The sequence below is a fragment of the Papaver somniferum genome, chromosome 5, assembly GCF_003573695.1.
Source record: "Papaver somniferum cultivar HN1 chromosome 5, ASM357369v1, whole genome shotgun sequence".
Classification (NCBI taxonomy): Eukaryota; Viridiplantae; Streptophyta; class Magnoliopsida; order Ranunculales; family Papaveraceae; genus Papaver; species Papaver somniferum.
In genome coordinates, this window is record NC_039362.1 from 101,121,630 (window position 1) to 101,140,640 (window position 19,011).

The following is a 19,011-nucleotide window of genomic DNA, read 5'->3' on the forward strand; positions in this document are numbered from 1 at the left end:
ACGTATTCTCGGGGTTCCTTTAACACATCTTCTGGAGGTCCAAATGCCACTTTTCGAGCCAATTTTGCCAAAAACACCTACAAAAACATAAAATAACCAAATAAGTACAAAATCGAGCACTAACAATATACAAAATTGAGATCAAAATAGACACATAAATGCGTCTATCAAATACCCCCAAACTTATTATTTGCTAGTCCTCGAGTAAAACTGAAATGAATAAAATCCCAACTCACTGTCGCAGGCATTGCGATTGCACTTAGCATGTGCAACAAGCCTTTAAACCCCTAGGTGGCCCTAGTGGCCGAGTTATAATCTCGGGAGGGTTTACAAGAGGTATACGCACAAAACCTTTGATCCAGACCCTAGCTATCTACGCAGAACCTTGGAAAGCACTAAAGAATCTCCTTGGTTGGCATACTCTCATTGACTACAGGAGGAAGTACCCTGATGCAAAATTCCAATTGTTGTACACGAGTTTGCACTCAAGCATTCTAAAATTCATATATAAGTGACAGAGCTCTACTCAGATAGTCGCACTATGGACATCAATATCCGGAGTCAAAAGATTCACATGAATAGATTAAGAAGATGGATATAGAGAAAAACGTAGATGATTTTGATGTTAACTTAGGTGAACGGTGTTTCCCATATCTGTCTGAAGGTCATTGTCAGGATGAACCTATCCTAATGTATTGAGATACTGGTCTGACTAATATCAACGCAACTGGCATATACAAGGGAACCAATGGTCGATAATCTTAATTCTAGATCAACTCAGCTGGCATTTACAAGGGAACCAGTGATCGATTTTTTTTTTTTTGAAAACTAACAACATGATTAGATCTTACGGATCCAAGCGCATGCTTCTTGTCAGCAGATTACATGGTAATTCTTGTGTATCATGCGTTCCACGCTTGTTTAGGCGACGAAGACAGGGAGAACACACACATATTGCTATCCAAGTGTTAATATTTATTCCGATTGGTCTGGCCTTTTTTTTTTGTTAGTAACTCAATCACTCTACTTCATCCTATAAGTTGTAACAATTCGATGTTTGTACCCCACCAAATCACTTAGAGGAACATATTTAAAATAAATAAAAGAAAAATAGAAGGTGAAAAGGACTCAACGAGATATGGCGAAACTACCATGTTATTACTAACACCTGAGCTCTGTGCTTTTATGAATAGACTGTATTTAGATGTTTCCATCCACTCAGATTGGTTCCTCAACTCCTACAACCAAGATGCTTTCATCCACTTAGATTGGTTAGTGCTATCTTTAATAGGCATAAATTTCTAGGCTCTGGAGTTTATTTATTGCAACTGAAAACTAACAAAAAGTTTCTTCCCCACACCCCCAAGCTTAAATTTAACACTGTCCTCAATGTTCTAAAGATAAAATTAAAATCATGAACAAGGAGAAACTGTTACCATTTGAAGCAAAAGAGTTAAGGAAAGATATTACCGTGTTGCATGAGCATGGGTTACCTCCCAAGAAGTGTTGAGTTTAACGTTTTCAGCCAGACATAAGAAAGAATTAATCACCTTGAATCATATAGCAATAGCCGGAACAATTGTGGGTCGTCTGCATCAAAAAGTGTTATCACAGACAAAAGGAAACTGCAATAAACCAAAAATAAATATAGCACACCCTTTCCTAGTTTCCTATTTAAGACAACTACATCTAGTTGTGGTTCAAGTTTCGGTTCTATAAAGGGGTCTAAATAAAATATTTTCATGGGTTTCACTTCCTCATAAGTAAGTACCGAAAGATTATGTCCTAAGGTCTGGAAAAATTTAGAAGCACATAATAATAACCTGAATAATTGAGGATCCTCTAAGTCAATCATATTTGACTCACATAGTTGACCACAATGAGAGTGGTGGTCATTCTTAAGCAAATGTATCGATTCTAATCTCCTAAAGTACTTAGGCTTAGTCTCAAAACTTAATAACCGACACATTTGAAACTCATACGTTCCCGCAATTGGTTGAAAAATATTTGATGGGAAAATAAAATTAATCTGGGTATCAAAGCCTGGGTAAACCACATCAACCAGAGGCTGGGTTTCTAACAACTGGACTTCTTCCTGGACATTATTAGGTTCGGGGAAACGTGTCTGAAGATGATCTTTTAAAATGGTAGAGGTACATATGTCAAATCCCAAGTGAGGGATCTCTGTATGAGATAAAGGTAAGGCACACGGAGAATGATAATCACCCCCAAACTTAGAGTTTTAGGTGTCTCTAGATAGACTAGCTACAATTTCCCTAATTTCTAGATCGTCAGAATCCTAAAAATAATCAATTGCTTCTTATAGGTTATACTCAGGTGATGCATCCTCAGGCAAATTTAAAAGCTCTACAAGTTCATCTTCTTTGTCTAAGACTATTGTTTCCAAATCGCTAGACTTTAAAATAACATTCTCAGAATAAACTCGTTCCTCTAAACCATTATCGGCCTCGTAATCAAAAGGAAATACTACATTGTCTAAAACGTGGGTATCTCTAATCAAATCCTCGTCCTTTTGAATAGGTGAATAATTATTAAAATTATTTGGATTTGAACTAGAAAAAACATTATCATTATAAAGCTCAATTGGGGTAACAAATTCCTGACCACTATGCCTACATATTTCATATTCTTCATCAGCACCATCCTCATCATAATCATCATTATAATAACATGAAAATGGTTGAACCTCATATAAACAAGTAGTGTTACCATTTCTAACCTCGTCATCTTGATTATGCAAATAACTATCTTTATTTTCAAGGGTATTATTGGAAACACTGTATTGGAAACTAAGATTATTTCGAGCAAGTCTTTCGTTTGTCTCAGCCATCAACTTGAGAGATTCCTCTATAGAAAGTTTTCTTTCATCATAAACTAAGCTATTCATCTCAGCTATCTTACGTGTCGACTCCTCTAATTTCCTGAGGGACTCTTTTAAAGGAGGAATAGGAATAGAAGGATCATAAAAAGGACTACTTTTCAATAGTTTCATTACATCCTCCAAAGACGAAGAACTAGTGCTATAATCTTCTTGCTCGTATGACTGATGCGCGTGTGAATAGTAATTGGGATCACCATGGTATGAACCATAACCTTCAAAAGGTTGATTTTCCCAACCACTATTTACGCTATGGTCGTAATATGAATAATGTCCATTTTGAAACTCAGTCGGATATTCATTGTATTGGCTATTGTAATACCATCTCGACATTATATTGTGCACGTGCAAATTCAAGGTTGACGAAAATGGGTAAGCTCAGGTTACCACAACAAAATATACCTACAGTCAAAGACCGGTCAAAGGTACAAGGCTGAGGTTTTGTGGACTATCAGCTGGTATAAGGCCCAAGGCAAGGGTTCAGCTTACTAATCCACGAGTTTTCCTAAACTCGGTAGTCTGACAATGCAATTGGTGTGTGCATGTGTTTGTGTGTGTTTCCACAAAATAAAACCCACTGACAGGGGATTCGTGGGGTGGATAAAGTCTTACCTCCAGCACCATACGGCCGATGAACTGTTGAAGTCAACTCAGGCCACCGACTCCTATGTTAGTGTACGAACCTAAGGGGCCGAGACAGTATCGTAACTGTCGTCCTTCCCTGCAGCAGTTTTATTTAAATTTAACCCTTCCTTAGGGTTTAAAAATAATAATGTTCAATGTCCCAAAAATAAAGTCCAAAAAGTGTCCAAAAATAAAAAGAAAAATTACAGAAAATACAACAAACCCTAATACAGTTTTCTAAAAAAAAAAATCTAAAAAAATAAATAAATAAAAAATCTTCTTCACTCCTTTTGGATTCCTCTTTTCTTTCCTTCTTTGGCTTTGCTTTCCTTTTCTAGCGCTTTTTCTTTCCTTGTAGCTTCGCTTCAAACCTGAAAAAAATCGAAAAATACCAAAGGCGTAAAAGAGAACAAAAAATCAAAAAAATAAATCTAAAACCTAAAACCTAAACACAAGTCCCCGGCGGCGGCGCCAAAAATTGATGTAGTTTTATAGTGGTAAATAAGATTCGTTCAACTCGGACTTGTGGAGACTCAATTTTAGACTTAAATTCTAATTCTAATAAATATATACAAAAATATTATAGCAATATTGAGAGGTACCGGGACTTAGGATTTCACCAATTTTCATACTCATTTGGTTCAAAAATCAATTTTACACAATTATAGCTCATATGATAAAGATTCATTGACTCTTTGCCAAGGTAGATTCTGAAAGTAATGACTGTAAATCTAAAGCATGAGACATCAAAACACTTAAGATAAGCATGACCCATCAATTGAAATCACAACCATTCAATAGAAATCATAAATCAATTCAATTTTAAATGCAAAAAGTCATACAAAGAATTAATAGAATTACCACACTGATGAAAAAGGCTTTCTCCGTCATCCCAGTGTTGGGGTTTAGCTACTCATATCAAAAACACGCTCGAAATAATAACTCATGGCTGAATAGGGTGTTTTATTGAAGACTTATCGAGTTTGTAACAGATATAATAGTTACACAACCCGATGTTACAGAGCCTACTGTTACAGAGAAATACTAACAATTATAATTGTTGGCAAAGTGTTACAAATTTGAAAGAAAAGGTGACGGTGTTTCTGTCTTCTTCTTCCTTCTTCTCTGTGATGATCGAAAACCCCTCTGCAACCTTCGTTTCTTCTCTGCAACTACCACCTAGGTCTACATTGCCTCCTCTGTGTCTCTCAGCACTCTATATATACACCACATGGTTCATATAGCTCGATTAAATCCGAGTTTATCTCTACTTTTCTTCTCGGCCAAGTCCCGGCATTATCTCCACTCTTTCCTTTATTCTCTCTTGTTTACGCGTCTGTATTGTCCAACTGTTTCCTAACTTGATAGCTAAACTCGCAGAAGAATATTCTCTTCTTGTTTCTAACGTAACTTCCAAAACCAATCTCCCATAATCTCGATATCTTCTCATCCTTCTGTTTATAGAAAAGTCCGAGTAACTGCCCTGTTTTATCGAAATGCAGCTAAAAGCTCCTCCCTTTTTCTCCTACGAGACCTCTGAGTGGTCTCCAAAACTCTTATAAATATGGAAAGAAATCTCCTCGAGAATATATCCTCTCTGAGTCACCATGTATCTTCCAAACATAAAACCCGAAATTCTCACGTCTCTGTTTTAATCCAATTCGATGCACTGATCCAATTTAATCGATTCTGGTGGACCTAATATCCCTTTTTAGCATTAACCAACCTATCCAAATGTAATTCATTGATTGAGTCTCTCTAGAACTCGAGTAGAAATCAAGTCCAAAATCTGTTCATGTGTTGCAAAATTTCCCGCCAAAATCGTATCTTTAAAAGGAAAGAGAAAGGTGCCCCTTAACCAATTCCGGCCTGCCAAACTTACTTACTTTTTTGCTTAAAAGTCATGCAATTTCCAAACTAACTTATTTACTTTTTTGCTTCTGAGAAGTCCAGAAGCACTTCTGACTTCTACTTCTGTATCCATACAGGCTATAAGTCTTATGAATATTAACCTTGTAGAAGGAACCAAATGCTAATTCAAAACACAAGAGGTCCAAAACATCAATTTAGGAAAATAAGGTTCATCCTAGTCAACTAACAGTCGCTAACGGTCAAACTAGCAGTCCAAGGTCAATTAAACAGTCAACGTCTAAATCCAGGTCAGAGTCTAGTCAAAGGTCAAGTCCAAGTCAAAGTCGGGTCAACTGTCTAACGCGGTCAAGGTCCCTTCAGGTCAACAGGTTAACTCAGTTAACTAACTAAGTCAGGCGAGTCAAAACTGAGTCTACAGAAACAACTCAGTCACACCATAACATTCAGATAAGTCAGCTAAACGGACTGGGATGACTAATAAGCCTAAATCCCTTGTTGTACACAGATTTTCACTCTTCTTTATAACTAGACTGATACTAACACACTTATTAACAGAATTTCACAAGCCAATGTACAATTCAATTATTCTTAAATAAACTTCAAACTTCAATTACAATTACAAACTAGGTTTACCTACAATATGCAGTTCCAAGCTTTTCACAGCCAACACTATCTACAACTCTATAATCAACCATCTAACTTCTCTTCATTCAGTTTCACTACATTCTAAATATAAACTTCTGTAACCAAACCCATATCAACTCTCACAACATCAACACACTCTCATGCCAAAACATCTATCTCAAGCCTTTGTCCTGCATCTTACAGCACCACCAAGTTGAGCTCTATCATCCAACAATGACAAATCTTCTTCACAAATAAATATCTCTATCTCAATCTAATTCAACCACAACAACTCAATTCATCTTCTTATCTACACCTCATATGCCAACTACTATTGCATCTCAGCGCAACCAGTTTATGAATCTTCCACCACTTACACCACCAACAATAGCTAACCCTTCTCCCTGTAATTTACAAACCAACATGACCTGCAATTTCATCTCAGCACAAGCAATACCTTCAACTTCACATCAGACATAACAACAACTAAAACTCAGTTCATTGCACAATCAAATATAACAACACCAGCTCTAGAGTTCAATTCCTACATCAATCCAACATTAACAATACTCTGTAATTCAATACAATCCAAACTATAATTCCAACTTCATTCAATATCCATCTAAATAGTTATCTCCACATTCATATAAAATCAACCATAAAATTGACCTTACCTATTTACTGAGAAAGAACAATCACCTCAGAATGGTTTCATTCCAACAAATTGAGAAACTCCCCTTTCTTGCTTGACTTGATTCAACAAGCCATCTTAAGACAACAACAAACCTACCGGTTCAATTTAATCAACAACAACAACAACTTTACTCCATCTCCTGAGCTTCAACTACAACCACAGCTAACTCCAATTCTTATCACTTCTCTCCCAGCTGTTTGAACTCAAGTCTTGAATCAACACCACTAAGAATTTCTTCATCACCAGAGATAACTCCATCATTTCCTTATTAACACGAAATCAAGCCCTAGATTCATAAACAACTTCAAAACCCTAACTTCATCAAACTCGAATTACACTTCATCTCTAACCCTAATTCATCCAATCGATCAAAACCCATCTCAAATCCCCTTATTAAATTATCAATTTCATCTTTTATCGCTTCTCTGGTTTTCTTAGAAACCCTAGCTCTCCAGTTCTTCACTAAAATTCCTGAATCAACAGTTAATGCTTTTCTCTTGTCTTAAATAAACAAAACCCATCATCAAATATGATCGATTCTATCATCAACCTCACTTAATCTCCAAAGAAACAGCAAACCCTAATCTCGTTCTTCTCAGGTTATCTCGAAACTAAATCAATCTTCAATTGATCTTCTCCATAGATTACAATCCCGCCATCTTCATCATCTACTAGATAGCTTCAACAAATGATTCTCTCAAACAAACGCAGAAGAAGAAGAAGAACATGAGAATAAGAAAGAGAAAAGAAGCAGAAAGAATGAGAATGAAGAAGAAGAAAGAAAAGAATGAATATTTCTTCTCGATTAGGTGTAGATAAGGCCGACCAGGATTGTTAAAGGTACCCGACCAAAAGATAAGGGCTGCCAAGTCGGTTAACTGCAAAATGACTATTTTTTCCCTTCAAACAAATCTGATGTTATCTTCTTCGTCCGATATCCGAATGACACGTTCGAGTAGTCCACTCTGCGTAACTTTTCGAGATCTATTCAACGATACTAGTTTCGTATCTAGATCGCTGTTAGATTCATTTATATTAATTAACGTTCGTATTGGGCTAATCGAGTTATTAGCGGCTAAGACGTCTCTTGACTAGTCCAATAGCGTTGACGAACTTGAGGGTCTTTACAGTCTGTAAAATCCGATTGGGTTTTTGTGTCACCAGGAATCGGTCTTTCTTGTGACCAATATAAACCGATTACAAACATGTAAAAAATTTGAATTTTCACAGACATTAATCGGATTATTTAGATGCATATGTGATCCGATTGTGGCTTGAAAAACATACAGGAAAAACAACATTTCTAAGGCATGAAGAATCGGATTATATTTGCCTCACACATAAACCGATTTTCTGATGGACCTTATTAATCGGAGTATGTTGACATATCCAGTAGCCCAATTGTTGGCATGTGTTCAGGCAACAAAATTATTGAGCATGCATAAACTTGTTTGATACACATAATTATAATTTAAACTTGAAATGCATTAAGTTCAACACCATGATCATCCAAAATGTAAACCTTAACCATCCGAAGTCTAAAGTTTTAAAAACCAAAAACTTAAACAACCAAGTCTTAATAAACTTAAACAATCAAGTCTTAAAAACTTAAACAACCAAAGTCTTAAAACCTCAAAATTCCATTCATGGAGCACCAGCATCAGGAGCAGCAAGGAGCATTTTCAGCAGCAGCATTTTCATCCATGGCTTGAAATTGAGTCATTTCTTCCCACAAACCTTCCATAAATCCATGGCGATCCCTCTCAGCTGAAATCATGTTTATCCTCATCCTAGTGAACCTCTTGACCTCATCAAGATCCTCCAGTGCAAGCTTGTCAATCAATGTGAGGGCTTGTTTAAGACGGGTCTCACCACCATAAGCAAACTTATAGAGGCTTCTTTATGGCACTCGTTGTGGTTCCCTAAGAATATCCTCCAAGGTGAGCTATCGAGTGTAAAATGCTAAGCGTCCGAAGTCCATATCTACATAAAATAAAATAAAAAAAAAACAGAAATCAAGTTAACAATCGGTACATAACCAAACATATGTAAGCCGATTCTCAACAACAAAACACACAGGAATGTCAAACACAAACAATCAGTTTATGTGATACATATATAAAAACCGATTGTGGAAAGGAATCTGAAGAGACTATATAAATCGGCAAATTAACAAGCACATAAAACCCGATTATGGGATCGCATAGTTAAAAAAAAAAATTGTACCCCGAATCGGATTATTATAAAGCACTTATAAACCGATTCTGGTGATGTATTTTCATATTTCTTTTTTAAACCTAGAATCGGTTGATGTTAATCGTCATATAAACCGATTACTCTGCATGCTCTTCATGGCCGAATAACAAAACCCAGAATCGGTTTATTCGATATGTCAACATAAACCTTCTGGGTGTAATCAAAGTTTTTGATGGACGAAAATCGAAGATTTAAACATGTAAATCAATGAAGAAATACGAATCATAGAATGGGTTGATGGAGATTTACCTTTTTCTTGGTTGGATCGAAGATCTTGGAGAAGAGGATGAAAAAAAAATTGATTAGGGTTTTGAGAATTTGGAAAGATTATGATGAAAATAGAAAGTTTTTGAGGTTTAGGTTTTTTATGTTTTTGGATTTACTGAAAATGGAAAGATTAGTATTTATATGAGATTGTTTTAGGAATTAATGTGGGGGTAAATTAGGATTTTTGAGAAGTTTGGTTGTCCATAGCAATTTGATGGAGTGGGAAGGAAAATTTGATAGGTCCAAATTAAATGTAGTAGGCCCCAATTTAGCCAGGTAAAAATTAGTGGACCTTCCATTGTTTTTTGTTATTGTTTTCAAATATTATCATGGATAAATAAATTGGTTAAGGCTAGTGCCTTCGTGAGTAAAGAAGGTAAAGCGAATGAGACCAAAACTATGCTTAGTAATATAAAGCGAATTTTCTAACTAATTTTTCTACTTAGAAAAGGTGTTTATTAATTATTTTTTTTTGTATTTACTTGTTGTATAACTTTTGGTTTTTGTGTAGATTGATTGTGTTGCATCAAACTTTATTTTGTACTTTTAATCAAATCATAACTTTTTTTAGCCAAAAAAATAAAATCAAAAATAAATAAAATATTTTGTTTATTATTAAGGTCCACAATCTAAAATCCGGACCTCTAACCAAATCTTCTGAGATTATTCAAAAGTACTACGACTGGAATTTGTTTTTAAAAAATTAGGTCAAAAAGGTATGGACTTTTTCTTGCTAAAGTATGGACCTTTTAGAAATCCCAAATATGGGTTGCCATATACAGGCCACATAAATTCAGGAAGGTCTTGACCATTAGACTTAGAGTCCCGACCTTAGGTGCCAGATAAGCACCACGTGGGCTAAGGAAGGTCCTCACTTTTAAAGCTAAGGTCTGGAGTACACCATGTACGTTATCATCCCATTAGGGTTATTTAATTTATTTTACATCTTTATTACACCTCTCTCAAGGTCCCACAAAAGTTTGCACCTTCACGTCTTAATTTTTCATTCTTATTTCATTTTTTTTTTTTGTTTTTCGATAAGGCTAAAGCCGGTCCCAGATCCCTATCCAAATCCAGACAGTTGGACTAGGTTAGCCCCACTGTTAGATTCAACCCCGCCAAACTCCTCTATACAACTAAATTAAATACAATGAGGATCGAATCCCTGACTTCCTCCTTACTGGAGTTGATGGGATACCACTGAGCTATACTCTTGGAACCAATCTTATTTCATTTTCACTTCCTCTATTACACCTCTTTCAAGGTCTATTACTCTTCGTTCCTCGTCCTCTCCTTCTTTTTCTGCTTCTTCTTGTGTTATTCTCCTTCTTCATATCATATGATCTTTATCTAAGGCGACACCATCAAAGTTAGGGTTTGATTACAAGTTCAATTTTGTTTGTCCATGTGTTTCTTCTGCAATTTGTATTCCGAATTTCTTACCAGTACTATTATTCGATCACTTTGATTTTGCCAAATTCATTTCCGGTATGTACACAGAAAATTCAAACAACTTAATCTTTTCCCTTATCCTAATTTGTTTGATTATGTTAGAAAAAGTAAAGATTAAAATTATAATTAATCTTCTTTGGGATTTGTATCTCTTCTTTCACGTTTTTATACCTCTTCTTTTGATCAATTATGATTTTTCTGTCAAACGAAAAAAAAAAAAAAACCATTATTGCTCATTTACTGTTTGATAAATGCTTCAAGGAAGTATTTGTGTTTTCCTTAAATTAGATTTCAATTTTTGGACTTTAAAGAGATTTTGATCCACGGGTTTTGTTTATTTAAGGTTCAAGTAATGGGTCTTCATAAGAGTTAAAAGAAAAATTGAGTACATGTATATGGAACTAACGCTAGCACTAAATTCTTTACCGATCAAAAATAAAAAAAAAGGTATATGAAACTAACAATGAGATAATAATTTTTGACAGACATTAGCAGAGTCAATTGGCGATTGGTATTGTGGGTAAACGATATGTTACCGATTAAGCAGTGTACTCCAGCATTGTGAAAACCCATTGGTGTTGTTTATAGTCCATATTAGTTGCTATCAGTGCTATGGGAAATTGTTGTGTTAAGATGTACTGTGTGGACTACAAGGTCCACAAAGACCACATTAGTTAAATTGGTATACTTTAGTACTGACGTACTCGCAGTTATACTCTAATGCTCAAGCATTGATGGCAATTTTCTTGAGTTTATTTTTGGCAGTTTCTTTAATGTCCCTCTCCATCGCGTAGCTGCTGTTCTGTTACAGTCGTTCCAGTCAGGAAAACCGCTCCCGGAGACTAGCACGGTATACATTTGGTCCTAAACTAATAATCTTCAATTGTGCTAACTAATTACCGTCATTGAATATATTTGGTGTTCATAAAGTCTATATTAGACAATTGTGCTAACTAATTACAGTTATTGTCTGATCATTTTTATTCTCATTACTTATTTATATATTCTCATTACTAGGTGGGGCTCAATCTTTTTCGATTTTGTTTGTTTGGTCGATGGTCGGTATATTCTCCCACAAAATTGTAGTGATTAACAAAACTAATTAGATTAGAACTGTCAGACATCGATCCTATAACTTAATCGGGGTCTGCGACCCTAATATTTTGTTGGTCGTGTCAAATTAGCCGGGACTTATAGCCCCGGCTGTGACCTCTTAAAAACGTCCTAGTGTTTTGTTGGTCCGATTAAATTAGCCGGGGCTTATAGCCCCGGCCGTGGCCACCTAAGCATGCCCTTGAGTATTGTTGGTCGTGTCAAATTTACCGTGGCTTACATCCCCGGTCGTGGCCTCTTAGACATGTCCTAATGTGTTTTGTTGGTATTGTTGAATTAGCCGGGGATGTACTCTTATGCATGCCCTAGTGTGTTTTGTTGGTCGTGTCAAATTAATCGGGACTTACAGTCCCAACCGTGACCTCTTAAGCATGTCCTAGTATTTTGTTGGTCATGTCAACTTAGCCGGGGCCGTCATCCCTTAAATTCTTTTAATATGGTATTAAGGAAAATTAAATTATAATATGAAATCTATACATTTGGAGACATGTGAAGCATTTTTTCTATAAATTGGGTTGACTGGACCCAATATGGGTGTCGTTTGGTGCAAGGAGCTTAAATTTGGAGTAGGCACAAACTACTATTTTCTGTATGGAACACCACGTGGCTTAAATTTTGCTAGTAGCTTCATTAAACCAACCTATGAGTAGAAAATCTTAGAATGAGAAAGTAAAAAAATGTACCTGATCTCATCCAAGGATGATGCCTTGCACGTCTTGATTTTTTGAATCCGTGTGAATATTAGGGCTAGGAAAAAAATTGCAGAAACTGAAATCGGTAACAAAATAATAAATAAACATTAGCTAAATTTCACAATCAATTAGAGAAATTGAAACCTTAAAAACAAATTAAATCTTGTATTTGAGGAATGTGTTTTAGATCAGGAAACTATACTATATAGGGAGAGTCGAGTAGAGAATTGTTAGGGGATTAGTAGGAATCCAAGAAACGGACGGAAGGAAGAAAAAGATTATAAGAGGAAATTGACGTCATTGTTTTTCTCCCGATTCGACGTCTCGGTTGTCTCCCGCCCAACTCTGTAGTATAGCTTAACCTCTTCTTCGTGCTTTCTCTATCACCGTAATATAGATTATCCGGGACCTACTGCACCTATCGCGACCGTTAAATTTTTTTTGGTTAACGAATAACAGCAGCCCATATTAATCATCATTCTTTTTCGCCGTCTTAATTACCGGGAAAAATTGAAACTTCTATACTCCTGCCAAGTTTGATCTGCAATGATTGTTCTGCAAGTGAGTAAAGTGGACTCATTTACTAACACAGTTAAGGATATGAGTTTTGGTGAATGACTTCCATACCTGAACTGTGGAGTCGATGTATTATTTATACAAGATCTCAAAGATGATGTTACAACAGTTTTTACCTATTCAAAAGTAATGAATGCTATTCTTAAGCTAATTGAAAGACTCTAAGACTTATCTGATACTACCCAGTCTTTTCTAGACTTACGGTATTCAACCTGGTCAGTTGAGACTTGTGAGCCGGTGAGACTCGTATGGTTAACATTCCCCCTCAAGTTGTGCTGAGTTTACGAATGTGCAACTTGCTACGTAATATCTGAAATCTTGGTATTGGTAGACCTTTGGTAAAAATGTCAGCTATTTGATCCCGTGAACTGATGAACTGCACCTTCAAGTGATTGCTAGCCACCCTTTCCCTTACAAAATGGTAATCTATCTCGACATGCTTCGTGCGAGCATGAAAAACTGGATTAGTTGTAAGGTATGTTGCGCCCAAGTTATCACACCACAGCACTGGGGCAGAGATAGTAATTCCAAGTTCACGAAGCAATGACTCAATCCAAATAATCTCAGAGGTTGCAATGGCAATGCCTCGATATTCTGCCTCAGTGCTAGATTTACTGACTGTCTTCTGTTTTCTAGCACTCCACGATATCAGATTACCACCGAAGTATATACCATAACCACTAGTGGATCTACGATCATCTAGGCAACCAGCCCAATCAGCATCTGAGTAACCATGCAAAGAAAAGTCCCGTGAAGGATGTATATGAAGACCATAATCCACTGTGTTCTTTAGATATCGAAGAATACGTTTCACTTGTTCCCAATGTTCAACATAAGGATTGTGCATATACTGGCACACCTTATTAACAGCTACAGAAATGTCTGGCCTCGTGAGATGGAGGTATTGAAGAGCACCAACGATGCTGCGATATAAGGTACAGTCTGCAAATCTTTCACTGCCTGTCTGCCTTAACTTCAAGCTGGAAGACATTGGACTCGACACGGGTTTTACACCATCTAGTCTAGTGCGTTTGAGAAGATCTGCTATATACTTGCGCTGAGTGAGAATTAGACCACCAGTTTGCCTTATAACTTCTATACCCAGAAAGAAATGAAGGTCCCCCATGTCTTTTATCGCAAACTCTCTACCCAGTTCTTGAATGAGTCGAGCTACCTGCGAAGAGTCTGACCCTGTGAAAATTATGTCATCCACATGAATCAACACATAAGTAACTGATTGTTTGGTTTTGTAGACAAACAAGGATGTGTCTGCAACTGAACCTTTGAAGCCAAGTGTGATTAGATAGTTACTGGGCCGTGAAAACCATGCACGCGGAGCCTGCTTTAGTCCATATAACGACTTATGCAGTTTACACACATGAGTTGGATGATTAGCATCTACATACCCTGCCGGTTTCTTCATATAGACTTCCTCTTCCAGAGTTACATGGAGGAAAGCATTTTCAACATCTAGTTGCTTCAATGGCCAGTTGTTCATGACAGCAATAGCCATAACCAGACATATAGTACATGGTTTTATAACTGGACTAAAGGTCTCTCCATAATCAACCCCTTCCTGTTGATTAAAACCTTTCGCCACCAATCGAGCCTTACGTTTATCAATGGTTCCGTCAGAGTTTTGCTTTACTCGATAAACCCACTTAGAGCCAACAACATTCATGCCTGGTTGAAAAGGAACTATCGAATATGTGCCATTTCTGATGAGAGCATTTATTTGATTATCCATAGATGCACGCCATTCTGGAAGTTTGCATGCTTCTGAGTAACATGTTGGTTCCATGAATTCTGAATCATTGAGGGGATGTTTAGTTGCAGACAAACACATTTTTTGAACAGGCTTGTTAATTCCAGATTTTGCCCTTGTTTGCATAGGATGAGTAGAGGATACTACATGAGAAGTATTTACTTCAGAGCTGTCTTGAAGTGGCATACTTGTGACGGAATCAGCAGCAGAGATAGTTTGAGTATTCAGTTTTGATGTAGATGTTGTAGGAGAGGCCTGGGATGGTTCCAATCTTGTCATATCATTGCTTATGCTCGGTAGCAGTTCTGTAGATGGAGATACAACATTCTGTTGCGTAGGGAGATAATGACTACGCCTAAAAGGAGGAGAGTGTAGATATGAAGTATCTGAAGGCACATTACCTGGACTGTGCAATGGTACACACTGCTGCTTTGGACTGAATGGAAACGTCTGTTCTTCAAACCTTACATGGCGTGTGATATAAATCCTACCAGTCTCTCTATGTAAGCAGATATAACCCTTATGAGAACTACTGTATCCTATAAAGACACATGGGAGTGATCTAGGTTTTTAACTTGTTTGAGTTATAAGATCTGAGGCAAGGATAAGCAAGACGACCAAAAACCTTTAAAAACTTGTAATCTGGTTCTTTATGAAAAAGGAGTTCTAGAGGAGTTTTGACTTCACTGGATGATTTAGGCAGACGATTAATTAAGTAACAGGCAGTGACAAACACATCAGCCCAAAATGATGAGGGCATATGTGCTTGAAATAAAAGTGCTAGGCCAGATTCAGTGACATGGCGAATACGTCTCTCTGCTATTCCATTTTGTGGTGATGTATGAGGATAAGAGAATCGGTGTTGAATACCAGATTTATTCAAATACTTTGTGAACTTCTTATACTGTAAGGCATTGTCAGACTGAAAAGTCTTAATCCTATGATCTGTAAGATTTTCAATTTGTTTTCGAAAATTTATAAAAATGGACAGAGCATCAGAACGTTGTACTAAAGGAAACACCCAAGTGAAATGAGAATAAACATCCATTAGGAGCATGTAATATCGAAAACCATACCTGGATAGTTTAGGGGAGACCCAGATATCAGAAACAACCAAAGACAGTGGTTTATCATAAGATGTAGTGCTGAGAGAAAAGGGAAGTTTTCTGCTCTTACTAACATGACAAGAGTTGCAGAAATTAAACATTTTATTCGAAACTGGAAGTGAAAACCTATTGCAAATGCTAGACACGGTACATAACATCGGATGACCCAGACGTTGATGCCATGTCGGCAAGGAAGATGCAACATTAGCTTGAGAAGACCCTTGTTTGCTGATTTGTGTAAGGCCTTCAAGAATGTACAGTCCATTCCTATTTATACTGAGTACATGAAAAATGTTATTCAAACAGAATATTCTTGAGTTATATGTGAAAGATGCATTACCAGTATGTGTGATGTTTAGTGAATTACCATTACCCACATACACTTGTTCTGTGCCTGTATATTCATGAGGGATTGTTAAGTTGTTCATATCTGTTGTTAGATGATTGGTAGCACCAGAATCAGTTACCCATTGGTTACCATATGATGCTTCAGGAAATGCAATATACGCAACTTTTGGTTTTGGTTGATTGGTGCTTGGTTTGTAACGGAACCAGCATTTGTCACCAAGGTGACCTTTCTTCTTGCAGATTTGACACTTCTCAGTAGTGTTGTTGCTTTGCAGAGGAGACTGGAAACGATGTTGTGACTGATTTTGTTGATAATGAAAAGGTCGTTGATTTTGATTCTGGTTGTTGTTTTGAGGAGTTTTTCGTCCTGATGTAGATGAAGCTGCAATATGTGCAATGGGTTGTTGTATTTCCTCAAGCTGACGTGTGATGCACATATCAAAGTTGAGAAGATGTGAGTAAAACAGATCCATGCTCAGGTTCTCCATTGTGCTTAAGGTGGAGACAATCGAATCATATGCTTGGTTCAACCCATTGCTGATGGATTGCTTCTTTTCATCATCACTAACTGTATATCCGGATGCTGCAAGCTGTGCAAATAGTTCTTTAGCCTCATTTAAAAAGACTCTTAAAGATTTGTTACCTTTGCTTAAGTTGTGTAGCTGCTTTTTGAGATTCATCTGGTGAAACTTTGTCTTTGGAGCATATTCTGCCTCCAATGCATCCCATACCTCCTTAGATGTATTAAGATCACGTACAACCCCAAGACACTCTGGAGTAAGAGTTGAGTTCAGCCATCCAACCAAAAGAGAGTCTTGTTCTTCATATGCAATGAACTCTGGATTTTCAGCATCAGAATCTGGTAGTGTTCTAGGAGGTATAACTTTTGTACCATCAATAAAGCCAGTTAATCCATGGCCCTTTAGAAATGGTTTAAACTGTGTTTTCCACAGTGGGTAGTTGGTTTCTGTTAGCTTAAGAGTTACCAGATGATGGATCTGTACGTTTCTTAGCTGAGTTGTTGTCGACATATTTGGTGAGTTTTGCTTGTTTTAAAGTGTTTTGGAAGCGTAGCTTGGATCAAGGCTGATACTAAGTTAGGATATGAGTTTTGGTGAATGACTTCCACACCTGAACTGTGGAGTCGATGTATTATTTATACAAGATCTCAAAGATGATGTTACAACAGTTTTTACCTATTCAAAAGTAATGAATGTTATTCTTAAGCTAACTGAAAGACTCTAAAACTTATCTGATACTACCCAGTCTTTCCTAGACTTACGGTATTCAACCTGGTCAGTTGAGACTTGTGAGCCGGTGAGACTCGTATGGTTAACAAACACAATGTTCTTTCAGTTAGCATGTACGGATGTACTTACATAACCGTAGTAGCCCCCAATGTAGTCGATTTCGGCCGTATCGGCCGAAATTCCGGCAATCTTTCCGTTTTCGGTCATGGAGGAGCCGATATTGATATTCTCGCCGAGACGAGTTTCCACTGGAAAACTCACCGGAATTGTTCAATTCGGCTAAAATTTCAGCCGAAATCTTGATTTTTTATTTTAATTTTGGTTTAACAGTTTCATGGAGTCTCTAGTTCAATTTAAACTCTTCGGTTTTCATCGGTTGCAAGATCAATTGGTGAAAAGAATCAAGAATCTAAGAAATCAAAACACAAAAGAGTAATAATTGGTAAATCAAACTAATTAAAGAATATGATCAATCCCATCATAAAGAAACAAAATCCTGAATTTGAATATACTCTAAAATTACAGTGCATCATTTAGTGATTCAAAAGAAACGAGAAAAGAAACAAACCCTATTCTCTAATTTATACTGAGCAGAGACTTGTTAATAGGCCCACATCCACACGATACGAGAAGAAACATTTTGTTCCATGAGAGAGTTTTAGTATGAGTGAAAGACGAAGCAATTTTTTCTCGTAAAAGAAGAAAGAGAGCTAATAGTATAACCCCAAAGGGTATGCTTTATGAGAGTTGATTACAAGAGTTTGACACGTCTCTGACTCTACTCTTTTGTACAAATTTCACAAGTATAAAAAAAAAGCCTAAAATGATCCCTCCGGAATTCCGGCCAGTTGTTTCGGTGAGAAAGTTCTGTCTCGGACCGAGGAATCGACCACATTGGTAGCCCCACATTGTTACAAGACAGTCCGAGATACGAAATCGACCACATTGGTAGCCCCACAATCTATCTTACCGACTCAACTCAGTGATTCCATTAGAAATCAGGCCAACCAATTGATTAGTCCAAATTTAGCGGGTCATCCAACTCCTGAACACTTCTTTTCTGATTCTTCTTTATTAATTGAACCTTTTGTCACACACGTTTTATCGTTGTGGACAACCAATTAATAACAAAAACGATTCATGAATGTATCCAGAGTAGTCATTGAATTTTGGATTAACGGACATATACATCATATAGTTGGAATCCTTCAGTCGTGCATAGTCTAAAGAATTCTTAGCATTAGAAAGCAACTGTATTTACGGAAACAAACTGGTATTAGGAAACGTTTCATTTGCGGAAACATAGCGGTACTAAGAAACGTTCCATGTTGTGGACGAAATATTAACGGAAGCGTACCAAATTAGGAAACTCAAGGAATCGACGGACGTCTATATATAACATATAACTAATCGGTCCGCGTCGTGGGATGACGAAATTAATGGTTGTAATTATACACATACACAAACACCACT